Below are 12,075 nucleotides of genomic sequence, written 5' to 3'. Positions count from 1 at the left end.
TAACTAAGCTTCTAAACTTCGCGTATAGAATGAAAGTTTTCAATGAACTTTTTAATGAAGCTCGCAATGTGAGGAGGCCATAAGCCTAGTATGGAATTATTTTTTTCTTTTATTTAATTACAGTTTCCTCTTATCTAGATTTCTTTTTCCGGCTCCCAAGCTCACTGTTAATACGTGAGGGTTAACTGCTTCAGCGCACGGCATATTTACGTCGAGTATAAATTTTACAGCAAACATCCCAAAGTTCGCAGGTTTGATTTAACACTATATAGTCGGCATTTGCTGAAAAATTGATCATGTACTATACCTTAGTTGACAGGCATAACGAAGTCCGCGATAACGACCCGTCAAAGTGCTTGTGTACATTATGTGTAGACATGTGCAGACCATGTGCACATTATAAGGCATATCCCTTTTTAAAGCCCCCCCCCCCCCCCCCAAAAAAAAAAAAATGTAATCAGTTGCGCGGCCTCAGTGCCATGGGAAGTCAGAGAACACGGAGAAAGGTCGTATAGAAAGAACTCTTGGACCTATGCCTGCGGAATGCTTTCGTGGACACAAAATTGAAATTATATATATATATATATATATATATATATATATATATATATATATATATATATATATATATATATATATATATATATATATATATATATATATATATATATATAGAGAGAGAGAGAGAGAGAGAGAGAGAGAGAGAGATTAACGATGGCAGCCGGAACTTTTGCTCACATCTAAAGAGGTTACAAACTTGCAACCATTCCCTTTCTATAAGTCCCGTGACACCTCCTTTAGAAAGAAAGAAAGATGTTTTGGCTCGAAAAGGTTAATTCTTTCATACAAAGCAGCCATTCACTACGATTTTATGATTGGGCGCGTCCAACTGCTGCAGAAGTGCATTGCCACCGGCTGCGTTTGCGACCGGCGAAGTATCACCAGGCCTTTCCTCTGCTCTTCGTCATCTTCTCACGAGCACCCCCCCCCCCCCCCCCCCCCCCCCCGAAGCCCGCGTATTGTGTGGAGGCTTTAAACTCTTTGTCTACTAGTTTGTCCTTTTCCTCTTCTTTCAAGCTCACCTGAGTAACATGGAATGCCTGTCCGCCTAACCGCGCGGCCAGTGCGCTTTCTCAAAGACATGGGTGGCCTTCATTACCGTATAAGCTCGCATAATGAAAGCCCTTTTTTTCGCTAAAAATCCCTGAAAATCGGGGGTTATTACGTGGCGTAAAACACGCAGGAAAAAAGTTTTTTACAGGCAAGGTAGGGTAAGAGTAGATTAGGCGAGTAAATACGGTACTATCAACGTGCGCTCGAGCCTTGATTGCCTTTCGGGTGAGCTCTAAATTGCTGGCGAAAAATTAAGCCCGTGAAAATACGGGCCTTTAAATGTTCACAACAAGACGGTTGGGAATGACATCCTGGCCCTTACCTGCGACAGGCCACCCACTTCGAGGAAGGCCGGCTTGCGAGCCTTCATGTGCGAGTGCACCCGCTTCAACATTCTGACGCCGGCCTCCAGGGCCTTCTCAGCGGTGCGACGAAAACGCATGCTTCGACGAGGCGCAGCACGGCAGCCCAAGACCCCGTCCCGGGCCCTCGGGGGAACACCAGCGGCAACCGTACACCCGACGCCGGTTCATCTCGGCCGCAGCAGCGCCAGTTCGCGCACGACGCAGCACAGCCCCGTGTTTGTCTCCTCTCTTCTGGCGCCGCGAGGAAGTTTTCAAACTTACATCACCCTAATACACTCTACCGACACACGAATACAATCACCGGTGGTGTCATCTAGGAAGTTGAACGGCTTTCACTCTGAGTCGGTAACAGGACAGACAAAAACTTCTTGGGACGTTTCTTGCACGTGTTAAGAAGACGGTCTCAAACGCGGGAGTTCACGCACCGACCGTCCTGGGCGAGCAAAAATAAGGCGCGAAGTTTTAAAGCGGATGACAAATCGAGGAGGGAGGACGAAGGATCACGTCACACAGCAGTAACTTTGGCTCGAAAACCCGCAACCGTTGCCTGGACGTCGGCGCCGACACAACGATGCGAAGAAGGAAGGTCTTGGCAGAGAGCAGACGACGAGGCAGCGGTCACCGGGGGCAGACGACGACGCGTCTTGGCAACGCAGACGAAGCGACGCCGCCCGAGCTTTTTCCAGCGTCACACTTTGAACGCGGCCAGCGCATTTGAAAGTCCTGGTCGCGCGCGTCGGTCTTAGCGTTGGCGGCGTTGCCTCAGTGCGGGCAGCGGCAACGCAACCGAGCCCAGCCACTCCGCCGGGCTCCCAATGAGAAAACGACGCCGCACGTTGGCTACGGGCGCGGGACACGCGGGCCGCCGCTTGGGAGCGCCGCGCGAGCTTTCGGAAGGCGGAGACAGAGGGCGCTGCTTGGCTCCTGGGCATTTTCGCGTGGTTCCCTCTTCGTACCGTGATTTCCTCCGCCCCCGCCTCTGTCTCGTTCATTGCAGCCACTTACTGCTTTCTCCTGTTTTCCTCTCGAGAGCTCTCATGAGCGTCGCTGGTGTTTGCGCCCGAGCCGCTGAGGTGACGTACGCTTTGAGTGCCGCTTTTCTGTTCGTTTTTCCGTGAGCACAGCACGGGCTTGGGCCGGACCGGAAAACGTGCTCTTTCGCCGGGCCTGGGCCGGGCTCGGGCTCGGGACCTTACATAGAGGGGCTGTGTAGGGCTTTTGATTCATTATTGCAAGATGAAGTACACGGGTGACGGCTTAGAAGCGACACGGATGAAGAAGGGGCCAATGTGTCGGCAGTGAAAAACTACCGATATTGGTGTTTGGTACAGTTGAATTTTCTTCAAGAGAAAAAAGTAAAAAACAATCCACGTTCTTATTTTAATGCGACAGCGTTAAAGGCCCCGTTGTCCAGGAAATCAGGTGTTGGCGTTGTGAGCGAAAAATCACGAATATGACTCTGTCAGATGATGCCCAGAGAGCAACCAAGACAGCAGGAGGGCCACCTAGGTCACGTGATAGTGATAGTAGGTCACCGGATAGTGAGTAAACTGCCCACTGTGGCAGGTGGCACTTAAATTAATGATTGGTCGCCCGGGAAGAGCAACCTGCGTCGCACAAGGCCCACCGCTGGGAGTGGCGATTTGCTTAACCGTTGCACCACTGTGCCAGGAGGGGTATGAGGACTCCCAGGGATTTATGAACGTAAAGCAGAGAATGCCCTTCTGCATATGTGGGAATTAGACCATTACGCTATCGCGTCATACCCTTAAGTTAGAGCTTATTAGTCCCCTCCACTTTTTTTTTTTACTGTTGCCCGGACCGCCTCGGGAATGAAGGAATCCCGGCGCTGAAATCTTTCCGGTGATTTATTATAAACAACTAGTACTACTTTTTTGTTGACGCGGATTGAGAGATAGCGCATTTGAGGACCGAGTTTAATCAGCGTTGCTCACAATGCTATGCCGAAGTAACGTCGGACGAGCACTCCTGGACGCGTTGAATGACACGAGAGAAGGTAGCAAGAAATCGCGCAAAATCCAGCAGTGGGCTGCACTACAGCGGTGTTCTTAGTGCAGCGTTGTAGCGCCTGACATACGGCTCATTTGACAGAGTGCAGTCGCCCAATAAATGGGATATCACCGCTGGCTTGCGCTGTTCAGCTATCAGGGAGCACACGCCGTCGGCTCTATGCCAGAAGGCACTCCAAATATCAGCCAGCTTTGTGTTGCCGCCAATGACTAGCCATTTGAAATCTCATAAGAACCGCTGGGGAAGGACCTTAATTTATTTGCTCTACGGTATGTTCCAAAGATAACAGTTGATTATCTGCCTTTATCCCCTTAAAAGCATCTCTGCGCTACGAGAAACGTCACTGGAGAATAGCGTATTGGTTTAAGACAATTCAGGTCTTCAAACACAATCTCCGCAATAAAAAGGGGCGTTTGCTGTTTGTCTCAGGGGCATCTCTCTCTTGCGATAAAGGCTCTATCATTTCATTCCATATAAACGCAGCCACAGCTGCCCCCAGTTAAACCTGCGAAATCGTGCTCACTAAAAAAATTAAGAAATTTATTTGGTCTGCCTTTGAGGACGCTCTTATATTTAGACGTCACGGGCAGTAAAAAAAACTTACTGATAAAAAATCCAGAGATAATACCTAGTTTACTGCGCTTGTATGCAGCCCTTTTTCAATTGCCTCTCGGAACTTCGGGGCTATTTACGCCCAAGATCACTGTTCAAAAAGCAGAACTCGAGATTCGCCTTATCTTGTCACCTTTGAGTGTTTACTAAGTCAGTTTTTTTAGTGCTTGCGATATGAGCGCCTTTCCTGGCCTCTTCGTGTGTAGCAGGAGACTTGTTGCACACAGCAATTTGCCTCTTGAGCTGGGCGGGCCGGGCCTGGGCTCAGTAGAGTGATAACGTAGCGGGCCCGGGCCGGGTCGTGGCTAGAAGCCACGGGCCTGGACCGGACCCGGCCTTGGAGTCTCAAGCCGGGCTCGGGCCTCAGGATGCGGCTCGAGCAGAGCGCTATAGCCTTCTCCGCCACCGAACTTCTTGCGAATGTCGTCGGGCTATTTCAAAGCCATTTGAACGGATACTGGTGCCTTAATCGGTAGCTAACAAATTATTACGCGCTCCTTATTTGATGGAAGAAATATTCGAGTTGATATCGCGGTGGTGATAATAATAATAATAATAATAATAATAATAATAATAATAATAATAATAATAATAATAATAATAATAATAATAATAATAATAATAATAATAATAATAATAATAATAATAATAATAATCGGTTTTTTGGGGAAAGGAAATGGCGCAGTATCTGTCGCATATATCGTTGGACACCTGAACCGCGCCGTAAGGGAAGGGATAAAGGAGGGAGTGAAAGAAGAAAGGAAGAATTAGAGGTGCCGTAGTGGGAGGCTCCGGAATAATTTAGACCCCCTGGGGATCCTTAACGTGTACTGACATCGCACAGCACACGGCCGCTTTAGCGTTTTGCCTCCATAAAAACGCGGCCGCCGCGGTTGGGTTCGAACCCGGGAACTCCGGATCAGTAGCCGAGCGCCCTAACCCCTGAGTGTAAATTAAGAAAACCGGCTACCTGTGGTCTGTCACTGGTAACAGACCGGGTACCAAGGGAACAGAAATGCACTAGGTGGTAGAAGTAATGAGGTTAGAAAACTCGGTGAAGCTCCTCTATTCCCGTCTGGCGCAGGGTTGCGCTATACCTGAAGGAAAATGGGGAAGATGTCTACCTTGCAATGACTCGGCTGATACATTACGGTTTTCTCGTACCCTTTCTGTGCTTTTAATCTTCGTTATGCTACTACTGATAAGAAGGTGAGCCTCCATGTCTTAGCGCATGCTGGAGGCTCCTCTTCAAGCAGACGTGTGCACAATCTTGAATAAAAAGGTAGCGCAAAAAAGACAGCCACAGGAGGGAGACACCACAAACACGAACGCTACCAACAACTTCACAATAATAGATACTGAACTAAAAAAACGAAACGCAGAAAGACAACAAATCAAGAAAGAAAATTGTGGCCCATATAAACAACATACGGGCTTGGCAGCAGCGTAAGGTTCTAAACCCAGTTTCATTTGATGTTATTTAAACTGCGTCACCACGGGAGCGAATCATGATTCGTTTTCGCTTTATGAAGCACCCTGTCCCGCTCAGCCGGGCGTTCACATCATTAATTCTGCCGCCACTTTCATGACGCCACCAGTATAGAGAATAAACGGGAACTATCACGTGACATTACCAACGCGTTACACGTTCAGCATAGCACTCGGAAAAGAATGGTCGCGCCACGTGATCGACCGGTGCATCCTGTTCGCCTTGCAAACTGTCATCGAGTCGAAGCAATAAACGCAGCTGAGGAAAATTCCTCCGCTGAGGGAAGAGGTGACCTTGCTCGAATCGAGCATATTCCACTTCCTCCTATACGCAGCAAAAGTGCCACAGGGATTTCTTTTTTTTTTTTTTGCGGATGCAGCGCATGTAAGCAAGGTTAGCCGGTGACGTCTCTGGGAAGCATATGCGTGTTTGACGCCACCAACACATGCACAATCAGAGGAGGTTTCAAGAAAAAGAGCTAATGCAATGACTCCATAGAGACAGCTGCGCATTCAGTCCATGGATTCAAATGGCAACCAATGAGCGCGGCCATGTAGCTGTACAAACTGATGCGTCTTGTGACTGTGCGTTCGCGTCTGGCAGTCGCAAACGACCTGATATCAACATTTGAAGCGTTGCGTCTGGAACATTCAGACGGTATGTAGCGCCTACCGAAGCCGCCTATCCACTGCAACCTTGTCGGCCGACATTCTCTTTACATCATGTAGGGATATAAAGGTAAATACTCGAGTAATCCCCGCGCCGAATAGTCTGCACGCAGCGCTAGCCGTACACCAGTCCAGCTCACAAACGTGAACAGCATCTCAGCATATCGCTGTTTGGTGTGCGGGATAAGAGCGTTATCCAAAGAAGAACCCGGCGGTTACCTGGGGAATAGATCCGCCTTACTGTATACTGTCTGTCCTATAAGCGAAACACTGCGGCAAGTCTTGTGCACGCCTTGTTTTGTGTTCGCAGAGAAGGGGGCGACCTTTTACCAGCGTAGGACAAGCCCGAGAGGTTATCGGTTATTCACAGCGATGCTTTCGCCTTTTTGCTGGCCGGGCACATTAACACATCTACGCTTTAACATAATCTCTTTAAAAAAAAATGCGCGCGGCATTATTGTGCGTGACAACATTATAGAGAAATTACGAGAACGCTCCGAACTGACATCGACTGTTTGTAAACTACTTGAACACATAATTCACAATCACATATCAAACTTTTTACGTATCAGCATGGATTCAGGAGGGGTTACTCAACTTGTACACAGCTAGTCGAAACTATGCATGATTTTGCGTCGTCAATTAACATAGAATGCAGATTGATGCCGTATTTATAGACTTCTCGAAACCTTTTGATAAGGTTACCCACGAAAAGTTCATTTATAAATTGGACACACGGTACTTCATAACGAACAATTAGTAAAATGGATATCAGCCTACCTTTCAAACAGAGAAAAATTCGTTGTTTTCAATGATCATTCTTCTGACAGGCTGACAGTTCACTCTGGCGTCCCTCTGGGCGCTGTTCTTGGGCCTCTGTTGTTTTTAATATGTATTAATGATATTGTCGCTAACATTCCTGTGAAAATTAGACTTTAAACTGATGGTTGTGTTATTTATACAGAAGTAAAAAATGTATCCGATCAACTATTACTCAATAGTGCTTTGCAAACAGTTTTCGCATGGTGTGAAGCATGGCAAATTTCCATTAACTTTGAAAAAAAAAAACTACTAATGAGAATCACTCACAAAAAGAAAGTCTTACCTTTCTATTATTGTATTAACGACATGACACTGACAGAAGCAACAGAATATAAATATCTAGGGCTCTGGGTCACTAACACTCTTAGTTGGAATAAGCATATTGGCTTCATAACGTGTAACGCTTTTCGCAAACTGTTTTTCTTGAGACGGGCATTGCGGTTGCCTACCCCATCTGTACGCCTACTTGCTTACAAATGTAATGTTCTGCCTACCTTAGATTATGCTGCTATCATTTGGGACTCGTTCACGCAACATGAATAAATTAGAGAAGGTTCAAAAGAGGGCGGCACGATACATATACAATTACCGGCATGCATCAGTAACACATCTTTTAATCCAAGCTGTCCTTCCGACAATAACTGAGAGAAATTGTTGTGCCCGACTTAACTTTATGTATCAATTAATTGAAAGACACTACAGAACGGAACTCACCGATTTGCTAGTTTTTTTCGTCCGGATATGCGAGGCGACAACGTCACCAGCTAACTTTAGCTCCTTCTCGCGTTCGAAATAACTGCTCTAAATACTGATTCCTTCCACGAACTATTTCAGATTGGAATAACCTCACTAAAAATGAAATGCTGCAGCCGTCACTGACGTTGTTCTCGCAACATATCACCTAGTTTCTGTTGAATTTGTTATTTCACTGTTCTGTTGTACATGTTTAATTGTTGTATTCCCAATGGTGCAGAAGAGCTTCAACTTTCACTGTTATTTTTGTTTAAATTTGCCTGCTTTGTTAAACTGCTTAGTTTGTATCCCCACCCTGCTAAATCCCCAACTCCCGGACTGCAGTGATCAATAAATAAAAATAAATAAATTGGCGTAAAAAGAACTCGGTACCTTTACGTATTGGCGCCTTCGCCGGTGCAAAACTTTCGGCAGTCTATATGGTTTGAATGCTGCCGTGGTGCCGGGTGTCTTAGCGGATTGAACGTACTTGCACCCGGTATAAATTTGATAGAGTTACAGTGACTTTGCGCCGCTCAGCCATCTTGTTCGAGAATTCCCTGACACAAAGATAGAACTGTCATACCTCTCTGTCTTTGGGAATGCTGGTCAAGGGGTTCCCGGATAGTGGCTGTTGCATTGATATCGGGTATCGCAGAGCTGCCCTTCAGCTAGCTTCATAGGTTCGAAATAAAAGGAGCCGACAGTAGGGATATTTTTAAGAATGAACAAGCAGCCCTGTGTCCTTTATAGTTCGTGAGCGGCATGGTAACCAATGAGAAACGTTGCACTCCGAACAAGAAAATCTGAAACCAAAACTTCAAAGGTGTCTGCTCAAACCTCGGTGATTATGCACTTAATAAAGTTAGAAACGCAAATATGAGTTGTTTGGGGCGTATAAATATGAGTCAAAGTTGCTTTTAACCCGCATAACAATTACAGACGCTCATTTTCCCAACGATGTTTTCAGTAGCCGTAGGGTAGTATCCGTGCGTTCTAAAAAAAAAAAAGTGTCCTGGACAAAGTGCGCACGTTGGCGTGGACCACTTTTCGGACCAAGCTTTACCCTTCGGCTCATGCACAGAGTATGCTTAGCGACAGAAAAGTGAGATCAGTGTCTAACCGACCGGATAATCAATTTTTTTTTTTGCAAGCATTACGCGCCATGCCCGCTGACAAAATATACCTTTTGGAGCAGTAAGTATAGCTCAGCGCTGAATCACTACACGGGTTCACATACAGCCTTGTTTCGGGCGCAAAACTTGAACAGCTCATTTTACACAAAGTGAACTTGATTCGTTTCATGCAAAGAAATAACATATATTCACGAATCTTTTCTTAGCGCGGATTTTTATGAACATGTCGAGATTCAGCGCAATGTGCGTTCGCTTCAGTGACACCCGTAAAAAGTGGACAAAGCAATGAGCAACACGCAAACAGGATGAGAAGAATACGAGACGGGCGCTGCGCTCCTCTCGTCTTTCATCCTGTTTGCGCACAGCCTCTCACGCTTTTCGCATCGTGCAACAACAGCCAGTACACGCGGTCCGTTAAAAGCTCACGAGGACAATTTGCAGAATCGTGCGACCGACAAGACCGGCAAGGTGATGATGATTTTGACATAATGCGAAGCGTGTCAGCTTACGAGAGGTTTCCGTTACCGTTGCCTCAACTCGCAGGACCACCAGCATGAAACCCCGCGGTATCACCCAATCTTCTATAAAGCGCGCACGCCTGGTGTTTCACTGGCTCAAATTAATTCGGGTTAATTTACAATCCACGCTGCGCGCCTCTGCGCACACAGCCAACAGATCGAAAGAAGAAAGAAATTAAAGTTTCAACGTTGCTGGAATATATTTCCTCCATAAGCAACATAAAAAAATTGCTGGGGGTTTAGCATTGATAACCACAAAGTATTGCGCTAAAGCGGGTTGTTGCAGATGGACACCAACGCCACGTACCTGAAATCACGGTTTAAGGCGCGTTTCCTTTACTTTCGTGACTTTTGTGCACAGACTGACGCCATACAATGCACGGCGAGAGAGAGAGTGTGTGGCAGTTTAACTTGAGACGTGATCAGCTGCGGCGATAGCGTAGAAAAACAGTGTTGTGCCATATGATCTATTTATGTTGCTGGGACTATTTAGCCTCTGGAAGAGCCGCATGATGGACCGCCACGCCGAATCACCACGGTCGTCGAAATCTTTGTTTCGTGAACAATGCGCTTTGGTGCGGGGAGTATATGCTGCCCCGCAAGAGCCGCCTAGCTGGCTCCCCTATCTGGATGCATGTGTGTGCCTGCCAGGCATTTGATGTTTTGGAAGGAGGGTTCATGAAGGGGTAAGGTGACCTCGTGTTTTCTGGCGTAAGTATGTCTAGACTTTCCTTTTCGGCACTATTTCCACAAAATAAAGAAAAAAAAACTGCGGCGATAGCCTAGTGCTCTCGTGCAGTGGCCAGCGAAGCTGATCTGTTCGCGCCGTCGCGGCTTCGAAACCCAGTCGCGGCAATATTTATTTTGTTTCTCCATGTTGCCCACGGTTACCCTCAAGGTCACATCATGTAGAGCATGGATACGACCCCAAATCAACATAGCCATTGCCAAACATTGAAAATTGGTTTTGACGAAAGGAAACGACGCAGTAATTGTCTAACTGGACACCTGAACCGCGCCGTAAGGGAAGATATGAAAGAGGGACTGAGAGAAAAAAGTAAGAAAGAGGTGCCGTAGTGGAGGTCTCTGAAATAATTTCGACCACCTGGGGATCTTTAATGTGCACTGACATCGCACAGCACATGGGGCGCCTTTTGCGTTTCGCCTCCATAAAAACGCAGCCGCCGCGGTCGGGTTCGAACCCGGGTACTCCGGATCAGTAGTCAAGCGCCTTAACCGCTGAGCCACCACGGCATCCTGTCTAGTTTAATTCCCGCCATTTGCCGCATCACGTGACGAACTTGGGAGGTTTCACTGCACATCGGCATTGTCCAGGCTAAGAGGCGAGTAGCGCATTCGGACCAAAAGATTAGAACCATTCCAACGCCTGCCATCTGCTCACGCGACAACGGCGACTCGCTGAAGGAAGCGGCCGTTATCCCAGCGTTTCCGGTGGTTTGCGTACGGCGTAGACAGTGATTTCCCTCTGCGCCACTTTTTTGGCTAGGGGACGGAAAAAGCACAATGATGGAGTAAGGACGGCAAAAAAAGGGGATGGAAAGACGAGCGCGCGGCAAGCACAGGGGCCAAGGGACATTCGACTGCCAAAACGTGGGCGTCTGACGTCCTGCAGCCGCCGGACACAAAGCGCCTTCTACGCCCACTGCCCCACCAGCGCGCACGCGAATCAAAAAGAGCGCAGAAGCGCAGCCCTGCATTTAACGTCAGGACGAACTCAAACTCACGCACAGCCCGGCTCCGAAACTTCCCTGCACTGCAGAAGCCTCTCATCACTTCCCTCCTGCTCGCGAAAACCCTGATGCGTTCACCGCAGGCCGAGTGGGCACTAATGAAGTGGGCGAGAGGGAAAGCGCTGAAATGGGGACAGTGGGGAGAGCGAGGACGCCTCTCCTCTGCCTGATTCTGCGTCCAAACTAACCAAACTTCTTTCAGCGCCCGCTCTGCACGGCTGGGCCCGCATGGCTGAACTAATTCAATCGGAAAACCTTCAAAGCTCTGTGCGCCTTTCTCAGAACTGACGTCATGAGCTGGTCACAAAAAAAAAGAATTGCGGCACTGGGGTTAGAGGACGGACGCAGGCGAAAGGCGGCGCACCAATAGACGTGCGATGAATAAAAAGGATGGAAGGGAATGAGCTCATTTCAATCACTTGTGCGAAGCTGGCTGCCATCTTTGTCCAAAGGAATCTAGCTAGCTATAACAGCTTTGCTTACGGAACTTCACTTATATTCCTCTTATTCCCCTTCTTTTTTCCCTCTCGCCATCTTGCTATCACTCATAACCGTCCTTTCCGCTGTCCCACCTGTTCGCCAGGTAGCGCTAGAATTGCTGGCGATAAATCGAAACCAGGTGCGTGATATTAGGATGGCCTTTACATTCGACCACGTTTGTTGTTTGCACTGCCCGGAGGCTACAGTGAACTCTGCCTACAAGCTGACTCTGCCCACTAAGCAAGTAGCGACGTACTGAGATCATACTAGAACTTTCCGACAGAAAGCCCGATAGACAACCGAACTGCAGTGACTTGCATGACGTGTTAAATAGTAACAATGTGCTTTACGGTCTAAT

General features: G+C 47.6%; 1 protein-coding gene across 5 annotated transcripts in view; it reads right to left on the bottom strand.

Annotated features, from left to right (window-relative positions):
- The window catches only part of LOC144120480 (pleckstrin homology domain-containing family G member 5-like), a 626,877-nt gene that overhangs the window by 271,384 nt on the left and 343,418 nt on the right, over window positions 1-12,075 (bottom strand). The gene's annotated exons all lie outside the window — the stretch shown is intronic.

Source organism: Amblyomma americanum, chromosome 2 (genome assembly GCF_052857255.1).
Source record: "Amblyomma americanum isolate KBUSLIRL-KWMA chromosome 2, ASM5285725v1, whole genome shotgun sequence".
NCBI classification, from domain to species: Eukaryota; Metazoa; Arthropoda; class Arachnida; order Ixodida; family Ixodidae; genus Amblyomma; species Amblyomma americanum.
The sequence above is the reverse complement of the archived record's forward strand: the minus strand, read 5'-3'. Positions and strand labels throughout refer to the sequence as shown.